At 41.7% G+C, this 9,185-nt stretch overlaps 1 protein-coding gene across 1 annotated transcript in view; it reads left to right on the forward strand.

Moving 5' to 3' along the window:
• Positions 1-7,834, forward strand: part of HNRNPAB (heterogeneous nuclear ribonucleoprotein A/B) — a 22,893-nt gene extending 15,059 nt beyond the window's left edge. Inside the window, exon 7 of the mRNA XM_009891187.1 lies at positions 7,125-7,834. The gene's annotated coding sequence lies outside the window, so the exon portion shown is untranslated. The remainder of the gene's footprint in view (positions 1-7,124) is intronic.
• The last annotated feature ends 1,351 nt before the right edge of the window (positions 7,835-9,185 follow it).

Below are 9,185 nucleotides of genomic sequence, written 5' to 3' on the forward strand. Positions count from 1 at the left end.
TGTGGGCGTGGCTGGCGTCTGCTCCAGCCCCCCTGCGACCGGGCACCTCCCCCATCACAGCCCCCCACCCTGCCGAAACACAGCTTTAAGGCAGGAGGATTTGGCAAGGAGTAGAACAGTGGCTCACTCACCGGTGTTTCGGGCTCCTCCGGCTGCGAGGCTGGACCGCGCGCTTACAGCATCGGGGTGGTGACTTCATCTCCCACCGTCCCGCAGCGTGAATGGGGGAGAGGCTGCTGGCAGCTCACGTGGGAACCACCTCGCGGTGGTGTTCCACCGGTGGTGATGGCATACGGCCCCACGGCCCACGCGGTTAGCAGGTACCGCAGAGGTTGTAACAGGTTTTTCAGGATCACTATTACAGCTATATGGTAACACTCTCCCTTTTGAAATACTTACACATCGAGGAAGTTTCTTTTACAGTTGAAGATAATTTGAGGTGGTTGCCTCGCTGTTAGAGTTCAACACATACTTCACTATTTAAGCAAAAGTAAACCCAAACCATGTCTATTGGTGCACTGTTGTGTTTGGTTGGTGACAGATAGGTAGACCTGACTGCCTACTTGAGAGCCAGTTCAAGGATAGGCAGTAGTTGGGATTAAAAGAGGAAATGCTATTGTCAGATTAGAACGGTCATTCCTCCGTTCCTGTTTGATGGGAATTATTTCCAGAAAAGTAGGAAGATAAAGAACCAGAACGGATGTTCTGGGCTGGGTTGAGTCCTCTGCCATCACGAGTGTTGTATCCCATAACTGAGTTCATAAACTCATCAAGCCTCATTCTAAAACATGCCAGATTTTTTCTTCCTTCCAAGTAGATGTTCACATTCTTTTGTTTTAAACTGACATCTGTTGAGACTAGAATATTAAGCAGACCCTTTCAAAACAACACGCTTGACAGACAACTTTGTTGACTATATAAGCCACCAATAATTATCTCTCATTGCAGTTACTTGATAAACACAGGAACAATTTTTGTGTAATACGGAGAATCCAAAACCAAACTGCTATGCACTTAAAATTAGATTGAACATAACACATCAAACTCAGTTGTTCTGTAAAAGTCAGGTTTTAAGTAACAAAAAGACAGTGGAGGAAGAGTTAATAATGGCTGTTAATCTTTATTTGAACTCTTGTCTGGTTAAGGTATTTAGTAGCTATTTATAATAACAACCTGAACATTTACAATTTGGAAAGTTTATTCTTGGTTACAAATGCAGAGTTCATTATACATATTCACACAATTGTAAAAGCAATCTGTACAGAGAGACCATTTTTAAAAATCTAGTCTTTGCTTTTATTACAGAAAGCACAAGAAAAAAATATTTTTGGAGGTCTCAAGCTAATGTACTGTCCATTACAGCTTTAAACTAGAAATACATGATGCAGTACTAATAATACCATTTTAACATGTTAAAACAATGGATAAGAAATACTGTTATTAATGCCTTCATTTTTAAAGTAGTTGTTCCCCAAAGAAATGAGTAAATAGAATACTTTTCGTGGCACATACATGACTAAAAATCACAAAGAGTTTGCAAATAGAGATGTTAAGTACATTTTCTGTATTTTTAATACCTATATATATTTCTTTTTAAAAAGGTGATACATTTTACAGAGATTTAGTCAGCTTTGTATAAAATACCATGTAAATACATTCAAAACAAAACTAATTTTTGCAAGGTGTCCAAACTGCACACACATGCAAACAGCCCTTTCTCCTCTGAACAGCCTCACTGGAGTGATGCAACCACTCACACAAATAAGGGACACTTGCATAACATGGTGTAGAGGATTAAGCCCTATCAGCATAATTTCAAAACAAATACGGACGGATAAAGCACGTGTTGCATGTATTTTTCTAAACTGTATACAAATAAACGAGATTTTTCGTTTCGATTTTAAATACCAGCAGGTATAGTTTCTCAAATTACGTTGTTTCAGAAATGCTAGCCAACATGCCAGTTTAAAAATATTTCTATGTCCAAAGTAATTTAATACAACAGAGCAGGTGGCTTTCAGTTTTGACTGTGGTATTTTGCACTGAATATTTGTTAGATTTAATAATTTTGATTTTTTTTAAGATACCAGAAAAAAGAAGCCCAAATAGTAGTGCAGAAAGTTGCTACATTACAAAATTGTCTATAAAAGTGCACTCTGTCTGTGAAGCGAACCAGCAAGCACAGGACTCCAACTCTTATTCTAGCTGACAACAATTTACTACCTTTTCTGCTTAATTTGGAAATTTAGTGGGTAAACGTGGGTGCTTTTGCTTTGCAAAACCAGGTCCTAATTTTTTGATGTAATTGCAGAAATGGAAGTTGATATGCACCCACTTATACTTAATAACATCATGTAAAACGCACTTTTCAAACTTAAGCATACGATGCAGTGCTTAACAGCACGTAAGAAAGCAGCAAGTGGTATTAGTGGCATTGGAACATCTCCATTTTAAGTTTCTGTTTGTTAATATCTACATTATATAAGAAACCACACACAGACACACAAATGAGCTGACTGTTCCATGAAACTGCACAACTATGAGGCAACTTCTACCAGAACTTAGCAAACAGGGATTGATTGTTGTCCTAAGACATAGGAAAACCTCAAATGTTAATAATGTATTTCTTACTCCACTCTGTTGTCAATAATGCCACTTCTTATGCATTGAAAACTCATGTTTCCCAGCTTTCCTGTGGTTTTCCCCAGGCTCTCTACAGTAGTATAGAGTCACACAATCTATTAAGTCCTTCTTCCATTCATTTCTAAGTGACAGGTTTTCGGCACTTACTTTAGCTGCAGACTACACAATACTTGGACATCCCTTTTGCTGTGCCATCTAACGGTACACAGGCATATGGAAAAGTTGCAGTAGTTCACCAGGGGACGCGAAAATACTAGAAGTAATTTTTAGCTTACACATGCAAGTGATAATCAAGGAAAGCAAAGTTTAGGAAATTGATTTTTTTTTACTCACTGGTTTGCTTCAGTCTGCAATAGATTCCCCAAAGCGGAGCTGTGAAGTATTTCAAACTGTACTGATTACGGTCAGGTTCGTGGCAGTGTCAGGGACACAATTAAAAGGCAGGTGACTCCAGTAAATGACAGTGAGATTGGACTAACTAGAGTAAGCAGATGTTTTGTTTTGTTTTTTAAATCACTATTGCAAATGGGTCCAAGAAATATTCTTATGTAAATGCTGTCCTGTAAGGTTGCCAAGGTCAGTATATGCCACAGTGATTGCCTTGGCATGCAAAAGTGTCTTAAGCCTCTTGAAATCTATCCAGACTCTTCACCTCTCACTTAAAAATCTGCCTGGTTAAACAACTGGAAGGCTGGCTCTGCTACTAGGCACGTCAGCAGATACTTAACAGGTAAAACTCGGGAGCTTCAAATGAAATAAAGCAGTACCGAGGTTCTACTCCATCCTTGGACACCTACTGAGGACACTCCCAGCTAAGCTAGTGCCAGCTGGCACCAAGCTCATTGTTCTGAATTCAGCCAGGTACCCGCAGTATTTGTCCAGGATAAGTGGTTTGGGGACATGTATATTTTTATAATTTCTTGTTATTAATAGTTTTGCATGTCCTAAATATAAATCTGCGGTCTGTAAAGTAAAAAATTTAAAGCTTCCGTGCTTTAAAATTTAAAAATGGAAACTTGACAGGTAACCTACTACAGATAGATTTTATTTGTATGATGCTTTAAATTGTCTGGGCAACAGTGGGACTAAAAAAACCAAAAGAAGTCAGAATATGATGGTATTTCCCATGAAAGAAATACCAGATTTAGAAAAAAGATTTATGTTTCTATCTATGCATTCCTGTTTTACAAATATCTATTCAAACCCTATAGTTATGCAAAGTGTGCCCATCCCTGTGTGTGCTGTCAATTAAGGGACAGTGTCACGGCATATAATTTACAAAAAATTGTCCTAGCTTGAAATTTGTTTCTCCTTAAAAAAAAAATCTCCTCTAGAGGGCAGCAGTAAATCAGTATTCAATGACCAGGAAATCTAAGCTCTAATACTCCTTTATAATATATACTAAATTTACAGGCTAATAAGGCACAGTTATATTGACCAAAGGCAGTTATTTACCATTACAATAAAGCTGGAAATTTCTGGCATCTTAATGTTTTAATTAAGCTATGCATTACAAATGGGTGAGTTCTTTCATTCTGGCCCAAGAGTTCACTATATTTGGCTGATTGCAAAACCATGTGCTACGTATCAAAAATTCAGAGACAGCGAACACTGCAGACTGGGATCTTTGCTGCCGTCGTCTCGTTCAGCGCTATTACAGCCAACCCTGTCGGGCTCGGGTACAGCAGCTGAAACGGGACACTGAGCTTTACCGTGGGGGGAAGAGAAGAAAGTAGCCAAACTAGGACACAGGCTTTCTGCTGTGAAAGCCTTGGTCATCAAAACATGCTTCCTGGGTAGTGGGTTGCTATGGCAACCTTAAAACCACGGGTAGTGACCCGCGTTGTTCTGCATGGATTACTTCCCATCATTGCACAGGATGGCATGAACTGCTTGAAACCTCAGCACGCGTTTCACCGCTTTGCTTAAGGATTTCAAATACTGAGTTAATGAAATTACAGAAGACAAAAGCTCACCTAAATATTTAATCTATTGGTTTCCTAAAAAGAAACCACATCAGAAAGTCTGTTACCGTTAGAAGAAACTTTCTTATTTTTAAATACACAGGAGAAAAATTCATACGGAAGTAAATTCATCACCATTATATATACAGCAAGTGTTAGAAGCAGTGTATACAAGAAAGGCGGCTCCCCCCATGAGAATGAAACAAAGCAGGTGGCAGTGTCTTGATTATTTTTTTTTAGAAAAAAAACCAAACCAAAACTGAAATCCCAGTGCATTAAGGCTTGGAAACAGTTTCAGTTTGGAATCAGACTGGGTTTTCTCTGCCACCTGTTTCATAACCCAGAGAAAGATTCCTGAACTCGCTGGCCGAGCCCGTTTCAGCTGCAGAACTCTAATGAATCTCACCTGCCCCCATCAGCACAGGCCAAATCATCGGGTTCACGCTCTGGCAAGGGCTCCTTCGAGCTGCCAGCACGCTGCGAGCACTGCAGTTACTGACATGGGGGTTATTTGGCCATGTCCGTCCGTCCGTGTGTCGTCCCCCGTCCCCCCCCAATCCATTCCCCCCAGAAGCTCTAGGGAGCGCTCCCCATGCTTGCAGTGGGGTGCAGCATCACCACCACCCCTGGAGCACCCGGGACCAGGACCAACACAACAGGGGCGAGCAGCAGCTCCGGCCCTCGTCATCTAATGCATTTGCCATGTCTTGGGGCAAAGCAGCCCTGCCTGCAGAGCCTTGGGGCTCAAAAACTTTTTAGGGGTTTCACGTGAGTTCTTCTGCCCTCAGGGACTCAGTTTGGGAACTTTGCTTCCAAAACGGACTAGGCTGCGATATATGTTAGAGAGAGGATGTTGGTAGTAATGGGGAAGATGATCATCAGCTACAATTTTAAATAGAACAAACCTTAAAGAAAGCTGCTTATTGGCTGCTCCTGGGCAGCAGGCAGACGCGGTTATCTTAACATCATGGCAATCACCATGCTTTCATGGTAGGTTAAATTAGACTAAGGAATTTTGCTTTGTAAACTAGAAAACAAAGATAAAACATAAATTTGGCTGGGCTTCGGATTCCCCCAAGATCAGTAACTTCAGTGTGTTACCCAGAATGTCTACTGATGAATCTGTGCAGCTAACATACTAAATATTTTAGTGATCAAGATGAATCAATTGCTCAGTCTCAGAGTGACCTACATTTCATGAGCATTAGCAACCTCCCTGTCAATCATCTTTATTGCTACTGACATCTAGTGGTAACATTTAGCTGCATCTCTGAATTCTTGTACAACAATCTTACATTCTCGCAAACCAGAAAAAGAGAGCTATTTCCTAGGGGGGAAAAAAAACGCACTACGTTTTGTGAGAGGCTGAGATAATTACTGAGTTTTGAGTGAGACTGCCAGTACTACCTAGTAGTAAATTTTATCTTTGTGAGCTATTTGCAAACTCAAAGTATTCAAAAAGACCCACATAAACATTTTCATATGGAAGGAGAAAATAATCAACTGGTCTGGCATGAATTTGCTGAGCAAAGCACATCTTCTTTTAACTCTTCCCAGTAAGATCATGACTGCTCTGAAACGATTTAAATAACCCACTATTCTAAATACGTATGTGGAAGGCACATGGGAGTCTAAACAGATTTCCTCTTGGGTGCTGTGCAATCGATACAAAAATCAACAGTTCCCCTAATACAGTCTGTTGATCGGCACAATACGATCAGTAAGAAACAGCGAATTCAGAATATAAAGGCCAAATGGACTGATCTCAGCGGAGGACTGGGAGTGCGGGTCCCAGCCACAGCCTTGCCCTGGGGTCGGTACCTGGCTCTGTTCCCGGGAGCTCTGCTTTCCACGGGTCTCAGCGGCTTTGGTGATGGACGGGGTTGGTAGGCTAGATGTACCGCCAGCAGATCCTTGGGGATCTACTGTCCTCATAGCCGACATGGCAATAGGCACAGCATCCAATACCTGCCGGCGTTTCTAATGGAAATGACGGCAGCAGAAGTCCAGCGAAGCTCCTGCAGACGGGCTGCCGAGCTGTACGTGCGCAGTAAAGTCAGATGTCCTGAACATACCAGACCTGCTGCAGGTGCATAGATGGATGTCCTTTGTGTGTGCTGGACTCGCCACGTTCAGGACGCAGAATAAAGCAATGCAGAGAGGACATTTGCCTGGGAGTTTTCGAGATGATCACTGAGAAGTTTGGCAGCTGAGGCGGTAGCGCTGATGGGTACAGATACCAGCCGTGGTCCTGGGCTAGGAACGTAATTCTAGCCTTCCTCCTTGACCGGCATGGAAATGGCGTGAGTGGTCAAGGCTGCGCCTCGGGGACGGGGAAGAACAACCACAGTAAAGAGGTTTAGTAGGTTCAAAAGAGTTGTCTTCCTTCATTATGAGCAAATGTCTTGGGTTCTGCGGCAGCAGAGGCTCTGTGTTGGGAGGGGGACGGCTGCCGTGCAGAGCGGTTAGAGCTATAGGTAAAGCACTGTTCTGGTATTCTGTATCAATGTTTTGCAGGCCTGGCAGTGGTCACAGTTGATGCCTACAAGCACTGGATATTCCACAAGTTGAAGACGGAATACTGACTTGTTTACCTGAAGATAATAGGACTTCGGGGTATTTCCTCAGAGAAAATATAAATTTTAATATAATTTCATAAGCTTTGGAGGTTAGCTTGTCTTGTAGCTTCAGTGATATCAAACTTCTTCAAGTAGGAGCTAGATAGAAAGCTGTTTAGTTTTTGCCAGCGTATGTAAAACAAGACTTTTCTATCTGCATTGTAGATTGTTTGTGGACACTTCCAGATTCTTGTGCTTTCTGCAGTCATTCTGGGGACTGAACTCTCATTGATATCGATAGAGGTTCCATGAACAGGACACGTGCAGGAATTTGAGTGTAGAAGCCCACAGCGTGGTTTGGAGTAGTGAATTGCTTTTAGTTTGGAGACGACTGGGGGAGATGGGAAGAGCAACTGTACGTTAAGGGAACAATTACAGATCTTCTTCCCGGTGACGTCAATGAGAGATTTGCCTTCAGCCTTCCACAGAAGAAGATTTTTAGCTTTAATTTGGGACAGTAAAGGGGTTTTTCAAAAGCACTAAAAGCCAGTGGGAGCTTGTTCAGCTGCTCCTTATGCCTTTAAAAACCCCTACACCAAAAGTGATAGCTAACAACATGAAATGGAAGTAAATAAAAATGCATTTTCATTGCTGTTTTGAGTTACATAATTCTTGTTTCTTGATTTGTTAGTTGATCTGAATTTACATCGATTGAATCTATATGGTGACCGAGAAAACGGTCAGTAACTGGTAAAGGTGCAGAGTATGACCACAAAGCAAGCAGGGCGTAGGTGTACGACCCTAAGCAGCTAACAAAGACAGGTAACAAAAGTTCACTGCCTACAGCCATAAATCTTGTGTGTCCACATCTACCAAGCTTGATGGCCATTTCAGCCTTGACCAGCAGATAACAAATGCTCCCAGCTGACTAAAAGCGTAAGCTCAAGGACAACTAGGACCCAGGCACAGACCAGAAATCACAGACATCAGTCAAACATCACCCTACCTGCGTGGAGCACTAAGCATGTTCTACTGTTCTTCAGAATATTGGAGCAAGAACTACCTTGTGCTAGGTCGGCTCGTACAGGGCAGGTTGCCCCTGGACAGTCACATCCCTCCCTCGTGTCCTCTCTGGCAGTAGCTGCCATAAGAAATCCAGTGGAACAAGGATCTAACAGAGGGTTTGGATCTACTCAATACACCAAAAATGAGTCCCTTCTATATTCTCGAAGATCAAGGCCACAAAGAGCCCTTACATCATCTGGTTTGATACCATGGTCAGGCTCTTAATTTCACTTAGGACTCCTACACAGAGCCTAGCAACTTGTATTGGGCTCAAGTATTTCCTCCAGAAATGATCTGTTAAATCAAAAAGGCATTACAGTGATGGGGATTACATCACTGGTCTGGTTAGGATTAACCCGTCTCACCATTGAAAATCCATGGCTTACTTGATTTGATTTTGTGTAGTTTCAGCTTCCACACGTCAGATGGATATTTGTACATCCTTCTCTGTTCCATTTAAGAACTTGTTAATATAAAGCATCTCCTCCCTGTAAAGGAATCTGATTGCCTCTTGATCTTCATTGTAAGCTGTACAGACTCAGCTGTAAGCCATTTTCTTCTTCCCTGAAATAATTTTTTATGGCCTTTTACTGCACAATCTCAATTTTTTTCAATATCTTTAAAAGCGTGAACAGTGGAGTAGTTTGCAAATTTTTAATTGGTCTCACTTAATGCCATATGCAGGTATCAAAATCGTAATCCTCCTTTTATTCATTACCCTGCTCTGCATGGGATGTGCCCGGGATGAGATAATTTAAAGAAAGACCCAAAAAGGGGAGAGAAGGAAGAGGACAAGAGCAGTGTGCAGAGTTACAGAGTTTACAATTAAAACCACGTAAACCAAGAAAAATCAAACACAAATTGAACCCTACAAACCAAGACAATTAAATACTCCAAACTGCCAGGTTTTGGGAACTCCAACAGCAACATTGTGTGCTCTGTTGTTTAAAAAATA

Source organism: Charadrius vociferus, unplaced genomic scaffold, assembly GCF_000708025.1.
Source record: "Charadrius vociferus isolate BGI_N301 unplaced genomic scaffold, ASM70802v2 scaffold370, whole genome shotgun sequence".
In the NCBI taxonomy this organism is placed as follows: domain Eukaryota; kingdom Metazoa; phylum Chordata; class Aves; order Charadriiformes; family Charadriidae; genus Charadrius; species Charadrius vociferus.